The sequence below is a fragment of the Ipomoea nil genome, unplaced genomic scaffold (genome assembly GCF_001879475.1).
Source record: "Ipomoea nil cultivar Tokyo-kokei standard unplaced genomic scaffold, Asagao_1.1 scaffold1678, whole genome shotgun sequence".
Lineage (NCBI taxonomy): Eukaryota > Viridiplantae > Streptophyta > Magnoliopsida > Solanales > Convolvulaceae > Ipomoea > Ipomoea nil.
Window position 1 is genome coordinate 1026 of NW_017618106.1, and position 14371 is coordinate 15396.

Consider the following 14371-nt stretch of genomic DNA (forward strand, 5'->3'; position numbering starts at 1 on the left):
ATGTAAAATAGAGATCAATGAAACTTTAAAGAATTTTTTTTTTTCATTCTTTCGTTTCCTCAAATAATGACTCTATAAGTTTCTTTCAGTCACCAAAAAACAAAATCAAAAAATCAGTGCATTCAATAGTTAAAACTAGACAAAAAAAAAATAAAATAAAATAAATAAGAAACTAGTATTGTCAAAAAATATAAATATTTGCAACTAAATATAAATTTAAAAATCATTTCTATATATGAACCTTAAAAAAATCATATAATACTCCACTCCAATAGCGATATTATAATAATAATATAATATTAACCAAATGGCACCTAAATATAATATCACCAATCAAATAAAACATTCCATACGGAACACATGAACTAATGCAGAACATATATGGCAAATGAAGTATTTTCTGGTAAATGTTCAGAATATGTATAGAATTGATATGATCCTCGAAAGTATAGAAAGATAACAAAATTCAGAATATGCATAGAATTGTTCTTCGAAAGATCTATAACACCAAAATATTATTTCAGTCTTGAGTACTCAAATCCAAGTTGTAGAGAAAATGTGATATTAAGGGAAATGTAAAACAATTAGATTGCAATTGTATTCCCTTAGCTTCGCAACATAAATTGCAGCAGCCAGCAGAGCAGCTACAAAAGACAATACCAAAACTATATTAAAAGCAGATCAGACAAATGTAATTGTTTCTAAATAAGTTTGTAATATGTATAAGAGAAGAGAAATAAAGAAGGGATCGCGAATTATTCAAACAGTTTGAAGCAATAAGTAAAACAATTCTATCAATCAATATACTGAAGCTGTCAAAGGAATGAATCAAATTGATCTGATCAAATTGGAAAATTTTTATAAGGAGAATATGGAAAGGTAAAGGAATAAAGGGAAAATAATAATGTCAAAACTATACACTATATATATATAGAGAGAGAGAGTAAAGCCTAGCTCCAAGATACACTTAGAGACTTAATGAAAGGCTAATTTAAGGGAGCAACTCTTTGAATATTCACATAACTTATTTGAGAAATCCCGGCCTCATACAAAATTATTATATTCCGCCAAAGTAGTAAAAAGAGGAAATACGACACATGATCAAGTTTAAACAAAATTAGTGACGGTGCAATAAAAGGACAAAATTAAAGTCTACCTCCAAGTGGCAACTTAATTTAATTTGGGATCCAGTGAACATAAAGTTAACTATATATGAAGTTTGTTAATGATGTATATATAGAAAATAATGGATCGGAATTACAAAATATTGTATTCAACCTAACCTAGCTAGCAATATAAAGTTGAGTATGAAGTTTAATAAAATAATACAAATACAAAAGAACCAGAGGATTGGATATAAGAATGTATGTCTCTCCATCTAAGTTATGCTAAGGGACATATATTAAACACTTAAATTAAAGGATCAATCGGACCTCATCTAATTAATTTTCACATAAAATTAAAGCAAGCCTCCTTTGCTTTGCTTCTAGAACCTTATTCCAAAAACACTTTAACTCCTCCTGATACGATAGTGCCTAATTAAGCAATATAATGGTTAGTGTGGGATATGACATTGGACTCACTAATTTTACTCCAAAATGGAATGGAAGCTAAGCATGCAGATGCAGTGAAATAAATAAGTTTCAAGTCACATTTCAAATTAACACTCCTTTCCATCTCCACATTTTATTCAATTTGTTTATCCATATATGCATCACATGATTTTACTTAATCGACATTATTAGCTAGGCATTTATATATTTAAGTTTACATTCCAATTTCGAATCAGTTTTTCTATCTGTCCATAATATAAACATATTGTATAACACATAAACCACAATCATCATTTTGTCCAATCAGTCATCAACAAACCAAAAGTGCACATTTATCTATCCTGAATATATATATAATATATATATATATAATATATATATATATATATATATATATATATATATATATATATATATTCACAAGCTAAGGTAGAATAGAAAGCTATTTTCTGAAATATATAGATCGAGATATACCTGGACATGCAATGATATAAGCCAGCCAGCACAAACATGTTTCAGCTGCCCTGAGGGTCAAGCTCTCCGCTGTTATAGCTTGAATTCTCAATATGCAGTTCCTGCCATCCTTTCCATTTCGCACCGGCTTTCAAAGTGATGGTTTTTCCCACAGCAGCAGCTCCCACACACAACATCTTCTGATATTCATTATCTCCAAGGTTCGAGATTTTCTTTACCTTCTTGTCCCAAGGATTCCACAACACTTAAAATGAAATGTAGAAACTTAATAATCAGTCATTCAGTCATGTTAGAAAAAAAACTATTTAACAGATCGAATTGAATTGGCAGATGGATATTTTATTTGCATATCAAATACCCTTCCTTAATAGAAAATTAAGAATTTCAGTGAAAACCAACCCCAGCAAGCTAAGCTAATTAAGCTAAAATATCCTTTAATTTATACACCTCATCCATCAAGAAAGAATAAATCACCCTAGCTTAGCTTAGCTTTCATGAAAAAATAAATATAGATCTTACCTGCATCAGGAAGTCCACCCTTATTCATCACATATGGTCCTATTGCTTTCATGATCAATGATTGCAATTTTTGTTGGAGTGTTTAGATATATTTTATCCACCTATGTAAAATTGTGTTCCAAATGAGAGACATGGTAAAGGCAGCAAATACAATACTTGACACAATGAAAATTCCTAAAATCCTTACTTGTCCTTCAATTTTAATAGCAGCATCATATTGTTCAGTATTCAGCTCCCCTTCCTGCAACTTATCAAAACAATGCATTGTGTCTGGCCCCTCAACACGAACAGAACTGTTACAAGAATTATAACGCATGGTTGAGAAATATGATTTTTCCCAAAGACTTACTGGACATGAGCAGCACAAGTACTACTACAAGTAAATAGCAGCATCATATCATTATATTGTCACATCAAAAACTAAACATCCAAGGTTCGATTGATCACTTGTCCTTAAAGATAGACAGTATGAACTTAATACACTTGATGAAACACAAAATTGGCCTGGTAATAAAGATGGAATTAATCTAAAAGCAGCATTGTATAGTATAGTATACTCTGATCTAGACATAAATTATAACAATTAATAATCCGGTTATTTATTTCTTTAGCTCCTTAAAAAATTTGAATTAATTATATTGCAAATGTCATCCTTTAATTTTCTCAGATCAGCAATATATATATATATATATATATATATATTATATTGTACAGATGAGATGGATCGAATCAGCATGTAAAAACAAAACACATATAACTGCAAATGAGATTCATGAACTCAAGGCATACATACAAGAAAATTAAAGATGGAATGGATGAGATGTACTAATTAAGTAAGTGCTCACCCTATGTCGTCTGATGAAACAGGGGAGATAGGTGTGATACCCAAATGTAAAGTCGAAGGACTTTCCAGCAGTGTTGAGGTTTCCTATTTGAGATATTAGTATAAGATGTCCTGATTCTCCTCCAGATTTCAATGTTAACCTCAATCGGAATTCAAAACCTAGAAAAAAAACCAGCGCTCTCTCTAAATTAGTGTGGAAAAAATATATATTATAAGTTAACCAAAAAGTAATCCAATGCACCAATTCGAACCTGTGAGGCCAGATATTCAAGTCGTTTTCAGAGGGCTTCAGTATCAGTCAACAAATGCTTTAGAGTTTTCCGGTGCTTCTAGGAGAGGTTTCTCGTCAATGCTCCAAAAACTGTTTCTAGCAAATCCATGTAGTTTCTTAGAGGTCCATGCTCTGCCAACTGCAAACAGAAACTAGCGGTTAGTGTAATTAAGTGATGAGAGAATTGAAGATAGGAATTGAAGATCATATATATATATATATATATATATATATATATATATATATATATATATATATATAATACCTGAGGAAAGCATATAGCGATACCTCCACGAATTGGGTGTGGAGGGTTGAAAGTGGCCTGGCAAAGCATATAATAAGGATGACTTAACTTCATTCGATCACATGAAAAGAGAAATTGAGCTCGCTCATCAAACTACCTTACTACTCAGAAAGAGCAATTCTTCTCCATGAACATTCTTCCATGAAGTTACATGGCCCCATAGAGATACACCTAAACATGAAAAGAAGGCCAGAATCAGAGAGAATAAATTAAAGATGTCAGAAAATATTGAATCGGGAGAGATAATAAATTAAAGATGAATCGGAGAGAAATGGCCGGCGTTGCTACCTCGGCGGAGCTGCCGTTAACCTCCCTAAGAACAACTTTGTCGAGGTCATTCATACCCTTACACACCTCCATTGCTTTCTTCTCGCTACTAGTACCAGCCATCATATCACACAGTAAGTCTCTTACTTCTACTCCTCTCTTAATAAGCACACCACCTTATGCGATATCTCTCGTTTCGTTGGGGGATAACGGAATCTTTTCCTTTTTATTTTTAGTAGTGCACAGAGGTAGTGGCGTACCCTATGCAGTGTACGGAGGCAGCTGGCAGTATGAGCAACGGATCATGCACTCTCTTTCATCTGACGTGGCCCCAATCGAATATAGGTCTGCATGGATTTTGTGTATGCTCAAGGAGACCGTTTGTCACAACTTTCAAACAAAAAAATATATATATTAGTAAGGTTGTCCATTTATTTCAGAATTAGAAACTATATATACTTATTACTTTGACAATGTGTTTTTTTTTTTTTGTTAGACCACGAAATATCCTGAGCAGGTCCTAACATTCAATCGTTATACCGTGCACCAAGGCACACATAGCAGTGTGCGCCCCATCCCTCCCAAAACGACATTATTTTGTTAAGTTGTGTGGGTATTAACTGACAAAAATTTATGTGTATTCAGTTATAAAATTCTGTGTTTACAGGTATAAATTATGTAATTTTGAAACAGGGGATTTTTATCCTTTTAAAAAAGATTATGTATTTTCAGGTATAAAATTATGTGTTTTCAGTTATAAATTCTGTGTTACATGTATAAAATTATGTAAATTTGAAATAGGAGATTTTTATCTTTTGAAAAAAGATTATGTGTTTTCAGTTATAAAATACTGTGTTTCAAGTATAAAATTATGTACATAAACTTTTAACATAATACACATAAATTCCTTGTTTCGGATGTACATAATTGTTAAAAACAAAAATGTGCATAATTGTATAAAAAAATGTACATAATTATATAAACAAATGTACATAATTATATACCATAATGTACATAATCCCCCTGAATTATATGTTTATAGCACATTTTCCCCCTGAATTATCCATGTAAGCATATTAGCCCCCTCAATTATTCTAAAAACTGGCGCTCCCCCCCCCCACCCCCCCCCCCGATATATTAAATTGACATTTATACCCTTAAAGTAAATATTTTATTTATTTTTGTCTCCAACAAATTATTGCTTATACATAGGGATGACAATAGTTCGGTTCGAACTTGAACCGGACACTATATCAATCGAATTGAAAGTTTCCGGTTATGATTCAGATCCAGAACCCAATATTTGGATTTCAATTTATTAAAATTATGAATCACAAAAACTGGATCTTGAACGTGAACGCGGGTTTCAGATCCAGTTCGCAATTTTGAACCGTCTTGGTAGTGCTATAATACCCCACTTTTCTTAAACCTTATTAACAATTACTTAACTTAGAAATGAATACTAACAAGCATAATAAATCTACTATCATCAAAAAGAGGTGTCACCGCCACAATCACCATACTTGGTGATTGCACAGACAAGGAAAGGTTCTAAACATCCACAAACTTACTACTTAAAAACAACTTGGGGATTGAACCCCGGTGTCCAGCACCATCAAAACAACTAAATAAGTCTACAACCAAAGTCTCAAAATAGCATAACTAAAGTAAGAGTTTAGACTACAACTAGCACACTAAGCTAATCTAGTCTAACTCGAACGCTCTCATGACTTGGGCCCACCTGAAAGGGGTTAACAAACAAACAAGTAGAATGCAACCCGTTATCACGAGATAAGTATAACGCCACTCAACCTTGTAAAATACCATAGATATGCTTTTGGAAAACATTTGTTTCACACAATTAGATCAAGCATTCTAAACCACTACTTAAGCTACATTTAAACATACTCAACAGGGTTTCTATATGCTTGCAAACCTAATTATCAAATAGGCATACTTTCACAATAATTTAGCTTATCAACAATCTCATGCTTGCACTTACATATCTTATCATGACGATATACCACTAATCATACTCAAATTGTTTGTTAAGTTGTGTGGGTAATTAACGTGACAAAAATGTATGTGTATTCAGTTATAAAATTCTGTGTTTATAGGTATAAAATTATGTAAATTTGAAACAGGGGATTTTTTGCTTTTAAAAAAGATTATGTATTTTCAGGTATAAATTATGTGTTTTCAGTTATAAAATTCTGTGTTTTCAGGTATAAAATTCTGTACATTCGAAAAAGGTACAAAACGACGTCGTTTTGGGCCAGGGCTCACAATGCATGGTGCACCCGGTGCACAGTATAATTTGCCCAATTTATATCGTGCACAGGGCGCGCATTGCATTTTGCGCCCTGTGCAAACCGACGTCGTTTTGGATTTTTTTTTTTTTTCGGAAATCTGCTTCCTGTGTGGATGTTAATTTTCTTTTAAAAAAATCTCATGTTTCAAAAATGTACATAATTGTATACTAGAATGCACATAATTGCATAACAAAATACACATACATTTTTTGAAAACATAATACACGTAATCTAACATAATACATAATACACATAAACTCTTAACATAATACACTTAAATTCCTTGTTTCGGATGTACATAATTGTATAAAAAATGTACATAATTATATAAACAAATGTACATAATTGTATACCATAATGTACATAATCGCAGCAACTTTCAACACAACTTAACAAAATGACGTCGTTTTGGGAGACGCGGGGCGCATAATGCTGTATGCGCTATGTTGCAGGGTATAACGATTGCACACTAACCAAGCTGATTAACATAAATATCAATATAATTTTAAATTTTAAATATGAATATGATTAGTATAGGTACACTACCGATTTGTAACTTTGGAAGGGATCGAGGCAAGCCCCTAAATTTATTACTAAAATGGTCGTCGACTATTGTGAAAATTACCAATTTGGTTCTTGACAATTTTTCGTGCCCAATTAAGTCCCTCGACTTTGAAAATGTTAACCAATTTGGTCCTTTTTTTTTTGCCGTTAGACATTCGTTAACTCGGGACCAAATTAGTAATTTGTTATTTCAATGGAACATTTCGGTCATCACAAGCACCATTTTTTCCAAAAATTAATTACTGAGTGAGACTTTGAAATCAATATATTGTACGCTCAAAACGGATAATGAGAAATTGATTTTTTAAGTAGACCCGCTTTTGTCCCACATTGATTTGGGAAGTAGATTTGCAGCACCATATATACAAGACTCTTTTAGAAAGAGTTTAAATTGTATAGCGTTCGTAGACGTTGTCTCTCGCACGCCATCGTGGGCATGAATGCCATCCAGAAACATTAATTTGATCTATGGGTCGGCGGATAGTTAGCTAGCTTTCGAAACTTCAAAATCCTTTCTTGAAAGAACACTAAAGTTGTAATCCATTTATCTTGGGAGACTCTAAAGTTGTAATCCATCTATCTTGGGAAACTAACGCTATAACGCTCGTAGCACTCTCAGGAGGTAGCGAGTTGGTTTTAAGGAGAGTGTGTGATACACACGACTTGAATTTCTTCTCCTTCTCATTCTTTTGATTTACTAGTGCGTTTATACTATCTAAAATTGGAAACCCTCTTTTCGTTTTTATTTATTTTGCATAAATAAATTCGAACCCTTTGGTTTTGTACCAAATTTTGCGATTCGAATTATTTTAGCTAAAAATTATAAATCCCTGTTTTTGTTGATATATATATTATTATTTAAATTTATGGACTTACTTCCACCTACAGTCGTAACTAAGGTGAAAATAAAGGATCATATCGTCTAGGATTTGTGTAGCCTATGAATTATATATATATATATATATATATATATATATATATATATATATATATATATATATATATATATACATAAACTCATTTTAAAAGGAAAATAATTTTTTTTGTAAGTATAAACAAAATCCTCCTACTTCATTTTTTCGCCCAAACTTTTGTAGTAAAGTTTATTTGGTTAGTAAATGTTAAATGGAAATTAATTAAAATCTATTAATTGGTAATATTGCATAATTGGTAATAATATGTATGGTATTATATTCTATAATATAATTGATAATATTATTGTTTAAGTATAATAAACCCTATGTAATAATGTAATATTAAAATAAAATTACAATAATAATGTTGGTCCTGGTAGGGTCGAAAGAGAGTATAGAGGGGGGAGGGGGGGGGTGGTGAATAGACTCTGCTCGAATTTTGAAAATAATTCCTTTTTTCGGAAGTTATGCGCAGCGGAAAAAATGTATTTTTGTTTTAGATTAAACTTTGCACAATTTAGTTACGAAAAAACTTAGGGTTTTGGCAGTATGAATGCAATGTCAAATAGATAGGTAAACGAAAGTAAGGAGAGAGTGAGAGAGAGATTTTTATAGTGGTTCGGCTATTAACAAAGTCTACTCCACTCTTCTTCCACAACTCGTAAAAGGGTTTGCTCTATTACTCCTAGTACAAACTAAACAAGCTAGCATCCTTGATCACTAAGCCGGACAAACTAATTGTGTAGGTTTTTCAAATCCTCGAGTTTACTCCGCCTTTATCAACGTCGTCTTCAGAGTTGAGGGTTGGAAAGTATTGATGATGTTCTCCAACGTCGTGAAACCTTGACTTGGTAGCTTGAATCTTCGATTATAAAATGCAAGCCTTCCTTGTGTTGTGAGAGGTTGAAGTCTAGATAAACTCTAAAAATAACCTTCACAACAACACACTGGTTTGAAGCTTTTTGGATAGCACTTGTTAACAAAGCTTTTGTAGATGAAGATTGAGTGAAAACCAGCATCTTCTTCAGTTGTGAAGAGGGGTATTTATAGGTGAGGGAAAATTCATCCTTTGGAGGGCGATGAAAATTCGAACCTATTATCCAACGTGTAATAACCACGGGATATGAAGCATTTAATTCGGCTGTACTGTGTAGCCGTTGATGGCAAAACTGATTTGTCCTTTTGTCTTTTTTCACTGACAAAGGTACCGATCATTTAATGCGTCTTGCGTATTTGTGAATTTCATTCCTAGGACTCCTTTTGTCTTGGATGATTGCCCAGCTGTGAGACATAGACAAACATTCTTCTTGTTTACGTGTAGAAATTGTCTATTCAAGTCTGACTTAGACTTTCTGTCTCTAGATTGAAAGATTGTCCTTATCTTTCGTCTTACTTTTAAGTCAAATGATCTTTCTTATCATTTGACATTTACACGAGAGTTAGACCCTTCCATGTTTCGGTCTAAGTTGTTCTTTCGGTCTTCTCTTGATCTTCTTTTTTTCTTGTAGATCAGACCTAATTGACTAAATACAACTCTGATTTGTGTAGATATGCTACTAAGCACGAATCACATGGTGAGTTGTGACTACTTTCGTTTAACACAAAAGATGCAAAATAACGAGAGTTAAAAGAGGGGTCTACTTTTCCTAGTAACTTGGTATCATCAAAATATAAATACATCTGTTACTAACAATTAAAGCCTATGTATTTAATGCATATTTTATTATAGAATATAATACCATACATAATATTTACCAATTGTGCAATATTACCAATTAAAAGATTTTAGTTAATTTACATTTTACATTTCTTTACCAAATAAGCTTCATTAATTATTTGGGCGGGAAAATAAAATAGGAGGATTTTTGATATATATATATTATATATATATATATATATATATAGATACAGATTTATTGGTAAAAGAATTAATAAAGATTAATATATATATATATATATATAATATATATATATATATATATATATATATATATATAATTAATTTCTTTTTATTACTCTAATGATAATCCCTCATTAATTAGGAAATCTTAAATTTAGAGTCCAACATTGGTTTGAATAGCAATCGCAATGAGGAGGAGAGGGAGAATACAATTTTCCTTTAAATACAACTCTAGCTATTTTGAGACGGTCTTCTTGAAACCCCTAAAAATCCTCCAAACACTCAATTCCAGCTTCTGAATCACGACAAGTCTCTCTTTTGTAATGACCATAACGCAAGAAGATAATATGCCCAACATTTCCCGTTTAAGTAGAAGAGAATCGTGAATAACACAATGCATTTTGAAAGGATTACATAATTACGAAATCATGAAATGGCTTTTCACAAATACACGAATGCATTTAAAATAAAAAAAAGGAACTTATCCAACTGTAGGATTCATCTGATTAAAAGGCCGTGTTAAGATGCGTACTAATCAAACATGTAATATGAACCAAACTGCGACAATAATATATTATTCTTGAGACAAAAACCACAACTATATATATATATATTTTACTTGTAAGACTAGGAATGTATCCTAAAACAACAAAATATTTGAAAAGATTTGAAATACAATTTTTATGAGTAGAACATAATTCTTATATTTAAATGTCATTAATTCAATTTTTGTTAACACTCCCTTCTCCGAAGTCGTGACATACACTCTTCGTTGTGCAGTTTATCTCTAATGTGTAATTTGCATTCAATTACAAAGGAATAAAATTTAATTGCTGAATTTACTCAATATACACCCTCAAATAATGAATCTATAAATTTCTTTCGTCACCAAAAAAATAAAAAATTAATGCAATAGTTAAAGTTAGGACAAAAAAAGGAAACTAGTAGGGTCACAAAATATAAATATTTGCAACTAAATGTAAATTTAAAAATCATTTATATGAACCTTAAAAAAATCATATAATACTCCAATAGCACACGACTCACGCACATTAAGCACAAAACTCAAGCACATTAAGCATAAAACTCATGCACTTTAAAGTTTCTACAACAACTCACATTAAGTACACACTCACGCACATTAAGCACAAAACTCACGCACATTACGCACAAAACTCACGCACATATCAAAATTCCTCTAGATTGTCCACTTTAGCACAGCTGGGGTTGTCGCTCCCCTGAAGATAACAATCTTCTAAGCCTACGCATCCCAATTTTAGGCAGAGACTTAGTGAACATATATGCAAGATTGTTCAGTGGGGCAAACATTCTCAACAAAAATTTTACAACTCTTCTAAAGTTCATGTGTGTAGAAGGACTTAGGTGCAACATGTTTTGTAAGGTTCCCCTTAACAAAACTATTACTTGCTTGTGCAACACAATCTTATTTGTCCTCATATGGGACATTGGGGGTAAAAATATAACATAACCAGTTTTGGACTTGGCATCATAGGGATCAAATAAAAGAACCAGTGCTCAAGTAGCCCATCAAGACCACATATGGGTTTCTCACATAAACGTCAAAAACTTTGTACCTCGAAGGTGCTGGAGGATATGTTAAAATACCATTCCAATTTTCATTGTAGGGGGAACACTAAATGTTGCTAGCAATTTCATCGCAAATTCAATATCAGGCCTGATGCGATTTTGGAACTTCTAGTTCAATAATAGTGCTCCAATAGTAATGAGTAATGGACTTCCAGTCCCTAAATATCTTCATTATAATCTTCATGTCTAAATGGTCATTTATCTACTTCAAGAGATTATTGGGCAACCGTTTGTGTAATAAGTAAATACTACTTGTCTATATAAAACATCTTCAAGATATTTTTCAAGTAGGCTAACTGGTGTATAAAACTTCTTCGGCGGAGAAACCGTTAACCTCCCTAAGAACAACTTTGTCGAGGTCATTCATACCCTTACACACCTCCATTGCTTTCTTCTCGCTACTAGTACCAGCCATCATATCACACAGTAAGTCTCTTACTTTCTACTCCTCTCTTAATAAGCACACCACCTTATGCGATATCTCTCGTTTCGTTGGGGGATAACGGAATCTTTTCCTTTTTATTTTTAGTAGTGCACAGAGGGTAGTGGCGTACCCTCATGCAGTGTACGGAGGCAGCTGGCAGTATGAGCAACGGATCATGCACTCTCTTTCATCTGACGTGGCCCCCAATCGAATATAGGTCTGCATGGATTTTGTGTATGCTCAAGGAGACCGTTTGTCACAACTTTCAAACAAAAATATATATATATTAGTAAGGTTGTCCATTTATTTCAGAATTAGAAATTATATATACTTATTACTTTGACAATGTGTTTTTTTTTTTTGTTAGACCACGAAATATCCTGAGCAGGTCCTAACATTCAATCGTTATACCGTGCACCAAGGCACACATAGCAGTGTGCGCCCGTCCCTCCCAAAACCACATTATTTAGTTAAGTTGTGTGGGTAATTAACTTGACAAAAATTTATGTGTATTCAGTTATAAAATTCTGTGTTTACAGGTATAAAATTATTTAATTTTGAAATAGGGGATTTTTATCCTTTTAAAAAAATTATGTATTTTCAGGTATAAAATTATGTGTTTTCAGTTATAAAATTCTGTGTTTACATGTATAAAATTATGTAAATTTGAAACAGGAGATTTTTATCTTTTGAAAAAAGATTATGTGTTTTCAGTTATAAAATACTGTTTTCAAGTATAAAATTATGTACATAAACTTTTAACATAATACACATAAATTCCTTGTTTCGGATGTACATAATTGTATAAAAACAAAAATGTACATAATTGTATTAAAAAAATGTACATAATTATATAAACAAATGTACATAATTATATACCATAATGTACATAATCCCCTGAATTATATGTTTATAGCACATTTTCCCCCTGAATTATCCATGTAAGCATATTAGCCCCCTCAATTATTCTAAACCTTATTAACAATTACTTAACTTAGAAATGAATACTAACAAGCATAATAAATCTACTAATCATCAAAAAGAGGTGTCACCGCCACAATCACCATACTTGGTGATTGCACAGGCAAGGAAAGGTTCTAAACATCCACAAACTTACTACTTAAAAACAACTTGGGGATTGAACCCCAGTGTCCAGCACCATCAAAACAACTAAATAAGTCTACAACCAAAGTCTCAAAATAGCATAACTAAAGTAAGAGTTTAGACTACAACTAGCACACTAAGCTAATCTAGTCTAACTCGAACGCTCTCATGACTTGGGCCCACCTGAAAGGGGTTAACAAACAAACAAGTAGAATGCAACCCGTTATCACGAAGCTAAGTATAACGCCACTCAACCTTGTAAAATACCATAGTATATGCTTTTGGAAAACATTTGTTTCACACAATTAGATCAAGCATTCTAAACCACTACTTAAGCTACATTTAAACATACTCAACAGGGTTTCTATATGCTTGCAACCTAATTATCAAATAGGCATACTTTCACAATAATTTAGCTTATCAACAATCTCATGCTTGCACTTACATATCTTATCATGGCGATATACACTAATCATACTCAAATTGTTTTGTTAAGTTGTGTGGGTAATTAACGTGACAAAAATGTATGTGTATTCAGTTATAAAATTCTGTGTTTATAGGTATAAAATTATGTAAATTTGAAACAGGGGATTTTTATGCTAAAAAAGATTATGTATTTTCAGGTATAAAATTATGTGTTTTAGTTATAAAATTTGTGTTTTCAGGTATAAAATTCTGTACATTCGAAAAAGGTACAAAACGACGTCGTTTTGGGCCAGGGCTCACAATGCATGGTGCACCCTGGTGCACAGTATAATTTGACCAATTTATATCGTGCACAGGGCGCGCATTGCATTTTGCGCCCCTGGTGCAAACCGACGTCGTTTTGGAATTTTTTTTTTTCAGAAATCTGCTTCCATTGTGGATGTTAATTTTCTTTTAAAAAAATCTCATGTTTCAAAAATGTACATAATTGTATACTAGAATGCACATAATTGCATAACAAAATACACATACATTTTTTGAAAACATAATACACGTAATCTAACGTGTGAAACCTTGACTTGATAAGCTTGAATCTTCGATTATAAAATGCAAGCCTTCCTTGTGTTGTGAGAGGTTGAAGTCTAGATAAACTCTTAAAATAACCTTCACAACAACACACTGGTTTGAAAGCTTTTTGGATAGCACTTGTTAACAAAGCTTTTGTAGATGAAGATTGAGTGAAAACCAGCATCTTCTTCAGTTGTGAAGAGGGGTTATTATAGGTGAGGGAAAATTCATCCTTTGGAGGGCGATGAAAATTCGAACCTATTATCCAACGTGTAATAACCACGGGATATGAAGCATTTAATTCGGCTGTACTGTGTAGC

At 32.4% G+C, this 14371-nt stretch overlaps 1 pseudogene; it reads right to left on the reverse strand.

The window, feature by feature from the left end:
- Positions 1–591: 591 nt before the first annotated feature.
- Positions 592–4358, reverse strand: LOC109191540 (annotated as a pseudogene).
- Between the last annotated feature and the right edge of the window lie 10013 nt (positions 4359–14371).